This window comes from Amblyomma maculatum, chromosome 10 (assembly GCF_055883805.1).
Source record: "Amblyomma maculatum isolate TAMU_Amacu chromosome 10, ASM5588380v1, whole genome shotgun sequence".
NCBI lineage: Eukaryota > Metazoa > Arthropoda > Arachnida > Ixodida > Ixodidae > Amblyomma > Amblyomma maculatum.
The window spans coordinates 65,818,092-65,830,694 of record NC_139353.1 but is presented as its reverse complement, the minus strand read 5'-3'; the positions used below and the strand labels follow the sequence as shown (position 1 = coordinate 65,830,694).

The following is a 12,603-nucleotide window of genomic DNA, read 5'->3' as shown; positions in this document are numbered from 1 at the left end:
GTTCTTGGCTGTTGAGCTCTGGACGGAAACGACCCCACAAATCAAGTTTAATGTCCTAGTACTGAGAGGATTTGTTCTACTTGCCGTTGATTGTGGTTTGGATTACTACAGATTTGAAACATTTAAACTGCTACCGTTGTTCTCTGTTCCCTTTTCAGATACAGCACAGTTGCTTTGGAATTTATTAGCCTGGCGTTGTTTTATTTTCTCGACAAAGGCTTGTTCCGAATGTACGAGTAGAAATAATTTTTGCACATGTTTTTTTTAGTTCAAATATGCGTTTTTTATTATAGATATTATCCCCACTAACTCGGCGGACAACAACAAGTAGTACAAACTCTTGGTGTACCGAAAGATACCGGCCGGTTGTCGCAGGGGTTCCTTCGCAGTAATCAGAACAGCCTAGCAGAGAGACTCACTGCACCAGCGAGTGTCGTGGGCATGTCCTTGCTGTCACTTACCATGTCATCTTCTGCGTCGTCCGACACAGTAGTGCTGGGAAGTGGTTGGCCATGTCGTGCTGACAAAGAATTGGCCAAGCACACTTTTCCCCGTTACCTGGGTCGCCTGTGCGGCAAACCTGCCAAGGAATACGACTGTGACGAGTTGTTCCCCTTCACTGTTATCGGCGAAGAGAATTGCCAGAAAAACGTACATTTGGCTTGTTATAGAGTGTCGTAAACCGCGTACCTTACCCCATAATATACCAGTTTTTCTGCGTGACAAATTATACACTGCCGCAACCTTCGGATTGCAGGCCCCAACCTCCCGCTTGTTGTCAAAAAACACGTACGTACAGCTTCCCTCGGAGATCCTGATGTATACACTGCTGGCCGTAATCATACCTTCAAGCCAATTTCATCGAGACATATGATGCTTGCTTTCTTTATGGGACCCGTAAGTATTTTATAATGGGAAGTATTAACTGCGCGCTCTATCAGAAACCGAAGACCTAGAATCAATTATTTTTGGTTCTAGAGACTTCGTAACAGTATTAAAGGAATTATATTGTTAAGGAAAGAACACAGCGGTAAACGCTAGTTCACTCTTAGACGCACACCACACACCGCACACTACAGAACGAAGTTAGCTAGGCTTGAGCGTCGTCCTCTTCACTACTTCACATCAGCACGTCGTCGTGGTCTCGATATACTGTGCTCCGTAACAGTTTTCCCCGCGCCGAAGAAGCACCGTCCCGGTGCGTCCTACACAGGAGAACTCGAATGATATGGTTTTAGACGGGCGACATGCACGAGTTCTGGATGAGGGGCTGTGGAAGGATTCTTGGGCTGTAAAGGGACGATCTCATAGGTCACATCGGTGACTTGCCGCAAGACGGAGTAGGGGCCCACGTAACGAGGCAAAAGTTTTTCACACATACCGACACGGCGAGCCCGGTGCCAAAGAAGTACGAGGGAACCAGGAGGGTAGTGAACGTCTCGGTGATGAAGGTCGTAACGACGTTTCTGAGAGCGCTGAGACGCCCCAAGACGCTCTCGAGCTATGTGGCGGGCAGCATCAGCGCGGGCGATGGCATCCGAAGCGTAGCTGCAGGAAGAGTCGTCAAGAGGCAGCAAGGTGTCGGATGGGAGTAAAGGGTCACGGCCGAAGAGTAGGTAAAAGGGAGAATATCCGGCGGTGTCATGGCGTGAGGAGTTATACGCGAACGTGACGAAAGGTAAGGAGACATCCCAGTCACGATGGTGATCGGACACATACATAGACAGCATGTTGGTCAGAGTGAGATTGAGGCGCTCAGTAAGACCATTCGTTTGCGGGTGGTAGGCCGTGGTGAACTGGTGACGAGTAGCGCATGAGCGGAGAAGGTCATGAACCACTTGACAGAGGAAACAGCGGCCACGATCTGTGAGCAGTTGGCGTGGAGCGCCATGAATCAAGATGACATCATGGAGAAGAAAGTCGGCAACGTCGGAGGCGCAGCTGGTAGGGATAGCCCTGGTTACAGCATATCGGGTGGTATAATCAGTCGCCACAGCAATCCACTTGTTTCCAAAAGTCGATGTCGGAAAAGGCCCAAGAAGATCGAGGCCCATACGAGAAAACGGCTCTGTCGGCACTGGAATTGGTTGCAAAGGCCCACTAGGTTGAAGTGAGGGTATCTTACGGCGCTGACACAGCTCACAAGCGGCGACGTAGCGACGGACAGAACGGTAGAGACCAGGCCAGAAAAATCTGCGTCGCACACTGTCATAAGTGCGTGTGACTCCCAAGTGTCCTGCTGTAGGAACGTCGTGAAGTTGGGCGGGGACACTAGAGCGCAGATGAGCTGGAACGACCAGTAAAAGGTCCGCGCCATCTGGACGCATATTGCGTCTGTATAATATCTCGTTATGGAGTACAAACATGCTGGCAGAAGAGTCGGGGATGTTGCGCAGCTGGTCAATAATTGGTTGCAGGGCAGGATCACGACGCTGTTCGGAGCCGATATTGATAAAGTCCGAGATGGACAAAACATAGTCGTCAGCAGTATGGTCGGACAAATCGGGGGGATCTACGGGATGGCGGGACAAGCAGTCAGCGTCTTGGTGTAAGTGGCCGGACTTGTACACCACAGTAAATTCATACTCTTGTATTCGTAAGGCCCAGCGACCTAAGCGGCCAGTGGGGTCCTTAAGTGAGGACAGCCAACACAAAGCATGATGATCAGTCACTACACAGAAGGACCGCCCAAACAAATAAGGGCGGAATTTGGTCAGCGCCCAAACAAGTGCAAGGCATTCCCGCTCCGTGATTGAATAATTGCGCTCAGAGGACGAAAGCAGGCGGCTAGCATAAGCAATGACGCGGGAGGAACCATGCTGGGACTGGGCAAGGATAGCACCAATACCATGTCCGCTAGCGTCGGTGCGCAGTTCGGTAGGTGCAGAAGGATCGAAGTGCGCCAGAACAGGTGGGGTGGTGAGGGCGGAAATAAGTGTCGTGAAGGCATAGGCTTGGTCAGAACCCCATGTGAAAGGTACGTTTTTTTGCAGAAGAGAGGTAAGTGGGCGAGCGATGTCTGCGAAGTTCCGAATGAAGCGGCGGAAGTAGGAACAAAGGCCAAGGAAGCTTCGCACGTCACTTGAGCTACGTGGGGTAGGGAAGTCGCGCACGGCTCGAACTTTGTCAGGGTCGGGCTGTACACCATTTGCGTCAACCAAATGACCCAAGACTTTGATTTGGCGCCGGCCGAAGCTGCATTTTTTGGCGTTCAATTGAAGACCGGCGCGGCGGAAAACGTCCAGGACCGTAGAAAGGCGATCAAGGTGGGTTGCGAACGTGGAAGAGAAAACGACGACGTCATCCAGGTAGCATAAACATGTTGTCCATTTAAAGCCACGGAGGAGTGAGTCCATCATGCGCTCGAATGTCGCAGGAGCGTTACAGAGTCCAAATGGCATCACCTTGAATTGATAGAGTCCGTCGGGGGTGACAAATGCGGTTTTCTCGCGATCCCGTTCGTCGACAGCAATTTGCCAGTAGCCTGAACGCATGTCGATAGAAGAAAAATAGCTGGCACCATCCAAGCAGTCAAGCGCGTCATCTATTCGCGGAAGAGGGTAAACATCCTTCTTTGTTATTTGATTAAGGTGGCGATAGTCGACACAAAATCTCCAACTTTGGTCTTTCTTTTTAACCAATACGACAGGAGACGCCCAGGGACTGCAGGAAGGCTCAATAATATTTTGCGCCAGCATCTTGTCCACTTCTTTCTGTATAACATGCCGCTCAGTAAGGGAAACACGATAAGGCCGTCTGTGGATGGGGTTGGCGTCACCCGTATTGATTCGACGGGTCACAGCGGATGTTTGGCCCAATGGTCGGTCACCGAAATCAAATATATCGCTGTACGACAGCAAAAGGTCGGAGAGAGCTTTAGCTTGGTCATCTGGCAGATCCGCGGCTATCATGCCTGAAAAGAGGTTCGAATGAGAAGAAGGCGATAAATGCTCCGACAGATACTGAGCGGTTAGAGCCGCAACTTCGCAGTCCGCCAAAGGAAACAGATCAGCGAGTGCGATACCATGGGGTAAAACTTGAGTCGAACGGCTGAAGTTCAGTACGGGAAGATAGGTGCGGTTAGCAGTGACAGTCACGACGATATGGGGAAGTATGACGTTGTGACGGAGAACAACATCGGTAATTGGGAAAGTGACGTATGTGCCGTCAGGAACTGCGGGGATCGGGGCCAGCGGGACATAAATAGCAGCTTCGGGTGGTAGGCGAACAAATTCGGCGGATCGGAGGCGGGGCTTCACATCGGTGTTTTCGGTGCAGTACGGCAGGTCTAAGCGAAGAAGACCAGTTGAACAATCGATCAGGGCAGAATGGGCCGTTAAAAAGTTGATGCCGAGGATCACGTCGTGAGGGCAGCGGTCGATAACAGTGAATAGGACAGGGGTAGTGCGACCGGAAATACTCACGCGCGCAGTGCACAGGCCCACGACGACAGCGACGCTTCCATCGGCAACACGAACGGCGGATGAAGCGGCGGGTGTGACAACCTTTTTGAGACGGCGGCGAAAGGATGAGCTGAGGACTGAAATTTGGGCACCAGTGTCAATGAGGGCAGTAACAGGGGCACCATCCACATAGATGTCTAGAAGGTTGCGGCGATGAGCGAGGGTCAGCAGAGGATTTTCGGGCCGGGTCGTCAATGCAGCGTCACCTCCGGGAGCTGCATTGGTTAGTTTTCCGGATGAGAGCCAGAGAAGTGGGGAGATGTGGAACGACGAGAATTGGGCGAGCGGGACCTCCGGGTCTGAGGAGACGGCGAGCGGCTGGGCATGCGCGGGGCTGGCGAGTTAGAGTCACGAGTGCGCGTATCACGGACATAGGTTGGGTGTGGAACACATTCGGCGCTGCGATCAGAGTAGTGGCGAGGTCGAGGTGGCGGAACCCAACGGCTGCGGCAATGGCGGGAAATGTGGCCGACACGTGAGCAGTTGAAGCAGATTGGTCGGTCATCCGAGGTTCGCCATTCGTCCGGGTTGCGGTAGCGGTAGCGGTACCGCGTCTGAAAGGGAGTGGTAGGAGCCGCAGCAGCTACGACAGGAACATTAGGTTGGAGCGAGGGCTGTGCGGAAAGTTGGCCGGAGTTGAAGCCCACGTTCGCGTTGAGGCCCACATTTGCGAACTCCTGGCGAACGACAGATTGGATTAAGGCTATAGTAGCATCCGCTGGTTGAGGAGCGAACGCAACGGGTGTCATAGCCTCTATCTCTCGATGAACAATCCTGGTTAAGTTGGAGGGATGAGATGGCTGCTGTAAGGTTGGACTATCTTCGCACGAGGACGTAGCAGCTGTGTTTGGCAAGCGTTCGAAGCGGTGAGTAATACGGCGGTGTTTTGCTTGCTCAAACTGGCGGCAAACTTGGATAACTGAGTCGACCGTTGGACAATCTTTGCAAAGCAGCAGATTATAAACATCGTCTGCAATTCCCTTTAATATGTGGCCCACCTTGTCTATTTCGGACATGGCGCTGTCCACCTTTCGGCATAGTGCTAGAATGTCTTGGATATAAGATAAGTACGATTCCGTCGAAGACTGGGCACGGGATGCGAGGTCTTTTTGTGCGCCAAGCTTGCGTCTGATCGGCTTGCCAAATAGGTCTCGAAGCTTCTCCTTGCACATCTCTCACGATGTGATATCGTCTTCATGCGTCTCGAACCAGACGCGCGCCGTACCTGCCAGATAGAAGATTACGTTGGCGAGCATGAGGGTCGCTCCCAACGGTTGTGCTTGCTGACCCGCTCGTACATGGCGAGCCAATCTTTTACGTCGATGTGGTCGGTGCCGCAAAAGGTGCCTGGATCGCGAGGCTGCGTCATGACGACGGTGGGAGCTGATGGTGCCGCTGAAGAAGGTGTCGCGTCGGATTGCATAGTGATTGTACCAATCTGGCGGCCACTACGGAGATCCAGGTTTGGCGACTTACGTACTTCCAGCAACCCTCCACCAAATGTTAAGGAAAGAACACAACGGTAAACGCTAGTTCACTCTTAGACGCACACCACACACCGCACACCACAGAACGAAGTTAGCTAGGCTTGAGCGTCGTCCTCTTCACTACTTCACATCAGCACGTCGTCGTCGTCTCGATATACTGTGCTCCGTAACAATATTGTTGTATAAGTCAGTAAAGAACTGCCGAATGCTTCGTTTTGCTTTACTTCAGTGCGAGTATTTACTCCCCGCATAGCAGTAAATCTTACGCAGAGGCCTACATTTGCCTGCTGGTTGCCTGTCTGCACCACGCACGGTAAACTGCTTAAATTTAGAGGCATCAATATTTATTCTCAAAATGCCACACTTTTATGAATACTCCATTATTCAAAGTCGCACAGTACACTCCTAACCACTGTAATCAAATTGTCTGTTGTTAAGGAACGAAGGTTAAGTATTGAAGAATGCCACTCATATATGTGATCTCGACAGGCTTCTAGCCTGCTGGCCTGCTAGCCTGCTGGCCTGCTGCAGGGAAATAATTATTTCACAAGGCTCCATATTAGTGAAAGTGGAAAGTGCCATATTCATGGGAGTGTTTACAAAAGTCTCGCCATTGTGCAGAAAACTTTATTTTTAAATGTTTGGTTGTTTCACCTTATTTAAAAGTAGATCACCAGAGATACCAAAGTAATAATGGTACGCATTTAATTCAACATAGCATAATAAGTATTAGTCAGCTGTGCAAAATAACAACCAAAGGTTCGATAAAGAGTTTAGCGATTTTGAGAGGTTTGGGCTATTGACACTATCTAATGAACTGTGACCTCTGGTAATACTTTTCGGCCTGGAGATTCCTTTTCAGGGGGAAAACGTCTTTTGCAATCGTCCGTGTATATAACTTTACCCGTTGGTTTCATTTCACTGAAATATTCAACACATTGAATTCCAGGCTTCCCAGTCCCAGTGTCTTTAAAACGAAGTTCATGCCAGCTTTCTCCTGTAATAAAGCTGAAAATACATGACACACAATTCTTGAAAGGGGCTTCTGGTTACAATAAAAAAAAAAGCCTTTAAGAATACAATAATGTATAATGTTTATGATATTTATTAAAATCTGAAAAAATGTGAATATAGAAAAGCGTTATAAATAACCCATATAAATCAAAACCTCAAACAGCCTCAATTCTTGTAGAGATTTTTAGTCCTGACTTTACGAGAATACACCACAAATATCATCTATCGATTTTTATCTATAGCATCTTATTGTCGAAGTGTTCGGCTCAACTAAGAGTTTAGTCGTCGTAAGGTTGTAGAGTGTGAGAGAATTTATTCGCGTGCCGGGCAGAATTCAAGTCTTACTTTGACATGACGTGGCTCCTTTCGCTTACATACAAAATAAACTACGTACGTGTCAAAAACTAATATGCAAATTGCAAACGCTGCTATAAAGATTTTCTGTGCTTCACAGCGCCACCTAAAATATAAAACGGTTTATTTCGTGCATCCTAATGTCAACAACATGAGGAAAATATGGCACTTAGAAAGGTGTGGATGATCGCAAGGTTTGCAGTAAAATAAAAAATGCGGACTGATCAAACTTTCATGTTCATACATTTAGGCATACCCGATAGTGAAAAGAACCACGTAGTTCCTTGTCTGGTTAGGGACCTTGTTTTTCTGTATGGTTTGCATAGTCGGTAGCAGTAAAATAGAGGTCCATAAAAAATACGGTGCTTTAAAGAGGATCAAGCAGAAAGCATTGACATGTTGTGACTTGCTTATAGAAGTGATACAATGTTTACCAGTTACAATAAGCACAAAAATAGCAGACAATGTCACTTGTATGCTATTTGTCGGGAATATTACATGCTTTGCTCTCTTCAGTATACTGAACAGAAAACTTGGCTGGAATATCCGTGGAATGTATTCACGGACATTCGCCGCTCAAAATTCAATGCCGCCTCCATCCACTGCACTAGCATCGCCGAAGCCGAATGCTTGGCCACTACACTCGCAATTGCACACATCAGTCAGTTGCAGACTCAGCACACCACAATATGCACAGACTCCCAACCAGCATACAGATATCTACTGGGACGAACCCTCCCACATTCATCTGTTATAATATTATCTTCTCTACCTACCCCTCCCGATACCATCACCATCACATGGGCTCTTGGGCATGAGGACATCCTCGGAAATGAGCGCGCTCATGCGTTTGCCCGAGAACTAAGCTTCCGGGCGCCAGTGGATGTCTTCCCCAAACCTTCATTATACATCACCATCGAACCTCTTGACTACACTACAATTGTTCACTACGATCGTCGCTGCGTGCCACGTAGCCGCCACCACATCACACGCTTTCTCACATCGACAGCACGTACTGGCGACAACTCCAAACACATTCGTTTCCATCTCCTCAATTTGCCCACATATTTCACCCCACGGAATTCCCACCATACTGCACCACATGCAACGCCACCCCACCCACCCTCTACCATTACTTATGGGAATGCCCACATCCCATCCGCGTTCCTCCCGTCAAACACCCCGCCCACTCCTTCTGGGAGGCTGTCCTTCTAGCCACGCAACCTGCAGATCAGTTACGGCTGGTCGAGCAGGCTAGGCTACAAGGAACAGCCAGAGGGCTCCTGGACAAAGAGGTCATCCTGGGAGTGTTTACATTTTTTTTGTCAATAAAGTTTTTTCCTCCTCCTCCTCCTCCTCTTAGGAACGCCATACAAAAGAAAATGCCAGTTCGCATTAAAAGAACACAAAGAACCTCAACAAAATTTTGTAAAATAGCGAACATGAATGTGCTTAAACGAATGAGTTTCGCACGTTGTCTAATTTTTCTACGTAATTAGCGCTGCACACCAGAGTTCTCGCCGTGCCCCAAATGCCATGGTCGAACACATCTGGAGCTCATTCACAGTGCTCGTGTTTGACGTGGTCATCATTTGATATATAAAGTTAAAGTTAAATTGGTTCACAGGAAGGGAAAGGCGCAGTAACTGTCACACTTGCTCTGTGGACACCCGAACCGCGCCGTAAGGGAAGGGAGGAAGGTGGGAATGAAAGTGGAAAGAGAGAAAGAGGAGCGGTAGTGGAGGGCTACGGGGTAATTTCGACCACCTGGGGATCTTTAACGTGCGCTGACATCGCACAGCACACGACGCCTCTTCGTTTCGCCTCCATCGAAACGCAGCCGCCGCGGTCGGGTTCGAACCCGGGAACTCCGGCACAGTAGTCGGGCGTCTTACCACTGCCGTTATCTGAACAAATGCTTGAGACATTTACGTATGCAGGCGGACCACCACTTGATTTTATGGTGAATTTTCGGAGGTTTTTGGTAGAAAACATGACTTTTTTTGGTTTAACAGATCAAACCTGATCATTAATAGACTGCACAATAGTTCTTTTGTAGAATGCGAAGATCGGTGCCCTGATGCAGCAAAGTAATATAAAGGTACATTTTTCCGCGGCGTTGTTTTTCGGAATAGTTTCGAAAACGAAGCACATTGTTAACTTATTGGAACTAGTCGCAGATTCAAAATTCTATCTAAAAGCGGTAAATGCAAAATTTTCCAACTAATGTTTACCAGACTGAAAGGTCGTGAAAGACGGCTGTCTTAAATTGAACCTCAAACCCACTGTACACACTAAAGTGTAATAATAGCTTTTTTAAGGTTTGTTTACAGCAAATTTCTCTTTCATTATTAAGGTTGATAACTTTTAACGTCCCAGAGCAACACAGCCTATGAGGCACAGCGTAGCGAAGGGCTTTACAGATGTCGAGCATCTAGCAGTTCTTAACGCGCACCTCCTTAAAGCTATACATGGTCGCATTGCTTTTTTGTTTTTTGAGTGGTTACTTATTGTATTTACAAAAGGAAGGAAAGGATGTTTTCCAGCCTTGGTATCTGCAATCTGATATATAAAGCGCCTGACCTGGGGCGGCGGAAATAAAGGGATAGCGAGGAAGGGGTAGAGGAAATTAAAAAGATGAGCGGTAGGGAGAAAGAAAAGGGTAAGTAAAAATAAAAGAAATATATGCACTATGGTCCAGTATACAGTAGTTTGATTGAGGCCCACCCGCGAATCTCTTAGGTCAGTGAGCACTTGGCTCATCAGGCGGGCCTCCGCAATAGCTCTGCGTCCAGGTAATTGTTCACTACGCACGCACGTCATCGCGGGGCGATCGGCCGTTATTGTCTGCGAAAGGAAAGGCGCTGGTCTAGGGGGCATCAAAAAGCGGCCCCCGCGGTCGAGATACCCCATGTCCTGTATTAACGCGATAGCGTTAAGGAGCTCGTGTCGCAGAAAAGCCGTGGTCGTCGGCGTCGGCGGCGTTGGCCGTGAGCGATAAATCCCGGCATGCACTTCATAAATAAAAAGCAACTTCCAAGATGGGATGGGCTAGGTGGGAATCGAACCAGGGTCTCCGGAGTGTGAGTCGGAGACGCTACCACTCAGCCATGAGGTATCTTTTTTTCTGACATGGTATTTATTATACTGAAAGGGTTTGTACACAGACTATTTACAATTCCTTCCGCCATTGCTGAGATGCACAACAGAAGACACAACTTTTTAAAAGGCAGGCAAAAATAAGCACCGTGTCACCAGCGGAAACCAATCAGGTTGAAAGTCATTTTCATCATAAGTGTCCTTCAGTTGCAGCATCATTCTGCTAAAATGGAGTCTAGGTGGAACAACAGGTTCAGCGTTGCAATCTGACATGCGTGTCTTCCACAAGCTATGAAGTCCAATAAGGAAAAACATGTCATATGGTTCGTAATCAGATTGTGTAACAGCAAGATACCGCACACTGTACGAATTTAGAACAAAGTCTTTCTTTAGAGTTCTTTGCAGCACATCCCAGAAAAGAATTGCGTCTTTGAAATTAATGAAACAGTGCTCAATTGTTTCGGGCACATCACACAGACGGCAGTTTACAGAAGATACAAAAATATTTTTTCTATGGAGCCATGTGTTAACAGGTAGAGCTTCGGTGTGTAATATAAAGAAAAATGCTTTCGTGCAAGGAGAAATCTGTATTTTGCGCACCCTTTTTAAAACATCATGACCCGTAAAGCCTAAGTATAAAAAACGATACAGTTGTGGCGGAAAAAGGATTGCTACCAAATCCTTGTATAGTATCTTGCGCGAAACAGAATATAAGCACTCATTCGAGAATTGTACTGTCAAAAAACTCACCGAAGCATAAACTTTCTGCATAAATCCTAGTAACTGCGGGCGACCAGTAAAATCTGAAGAAACCACTAAGTCGGGAAGCAGATTCGTGAATTAACTTGTAGGAATGCTCTAATAATTGGATGTGAACAATCACGAAAAAAAGAAGAAACGGGCAACTAACTGCCTTACATACAGATGCACTAAGCCGAGCCCTCCTGCACAAACAGGTCTAAAAGGTTATCACGCCGAATCGGTTCAAAATTGGATGACCAAATAAACGTCGCAAATATTCGGTGAAAACGCTGGATGTAATGCCTAGAATAGTGGAGGACTTGAAGCACGTAATAAAGTTTTGTTGCCAAAAACATGTTGCAAGCCTGAGCCCGACCGAATATTGAAAGCGGATAGGGGACAAATGCATTAGCATAACGCTGGACTACTGGAACGCGCTCTTTCCAGTAATTTGAACTTGACTTAAATGCATGCAGTGGAACGCCTAGATATTTAGGGGGCACACATGACCATTTAATTCCTGCATATAGGGGTGGCGTTGAGCCCCACGAAGCAAACCAAAGGCCGGAACTCTTGCAGTGATGCATCTGAGCACAGGAAACAACGCCAAATTCTTCTATGCTGGATATAACTTTTTCTATGCTTGGTTTGTCAGTGCTTGGTTTGTCAGAGGGAAGCCATGAATACTACTGTTATGTAAAACATTGACAAAGCGGTTCCAAGTAAAGAGCAAAAAGCAGTGGAGACATTGGACAGCCTTGCTTCACAGAAGAGTTGATTGATATGGGGCTTGATAGGTGGCCATTTACAATTAGCCGAGTCGAACAATTTCTATAGCAAAGTTGCACCCCCTTCAGTACTACAGAACCAACGTTCGCTCGTTCCAGAAGAGAAAACAGGAATGAATGACGAACTTGATCAAATGCTTTTGCGAGGTCGACCTGAAGTAAAGCAACCTGGTCATGAGAGCAGGAGCACGATTCGAGTACTGTGCGCGCAATATGTACATTACCTTGTATGGCTCGGCCCCTCAAGCCGCACGTCTGGTGAGGGCCATTGAGAACCGACATTGCGAACTGTAGGCGATTTGATAAAATTTTGGTGAAAATCTTGTAATCCACATTTGCCAGTGTGATTGGTCTATAGCCTTCCACTGAGCGTAATTTTTGTTCATCAGTACTCTTTGGAATTAGGACTGTGTGGCATTTTGTAAAAGTCTCGGGAAGGGCTTCTAGATCAAAACTTATCGCGAAGACATCTAGCAGGATAGGAGCAAGAACAGTTTAAAAGCTTTGTAAAATTCAGAGGAAATGCCATCAGGACTAGGCGTTTTTGAGAGAGGTAATTGATCAATTGCCACTTCTACCTCTTGCTGCGTGAAAGAGCTACTAATTACAGAACAATCATCTTCTGATAAAGGGGTCACCAGGGATGTGAAACGCGAG

The 12,603-nt window shown here is 47.5% G+C and overlaps 1 pseudogene; it reads right to left on the bottom strand.

Annotated features, from left to right (window-relative positions):
- Nucleotides 1–10,529: 10,529 nt before the first annotated feature.
- LOC146176716 (uncharacterized) lies at nucleotides 10,530–11,907 on the bottom strand (annotated as a pseudogene).
- Between the last annotated feature and the right edge of the window lie 696 nt (nucleotides 11,908–12,603).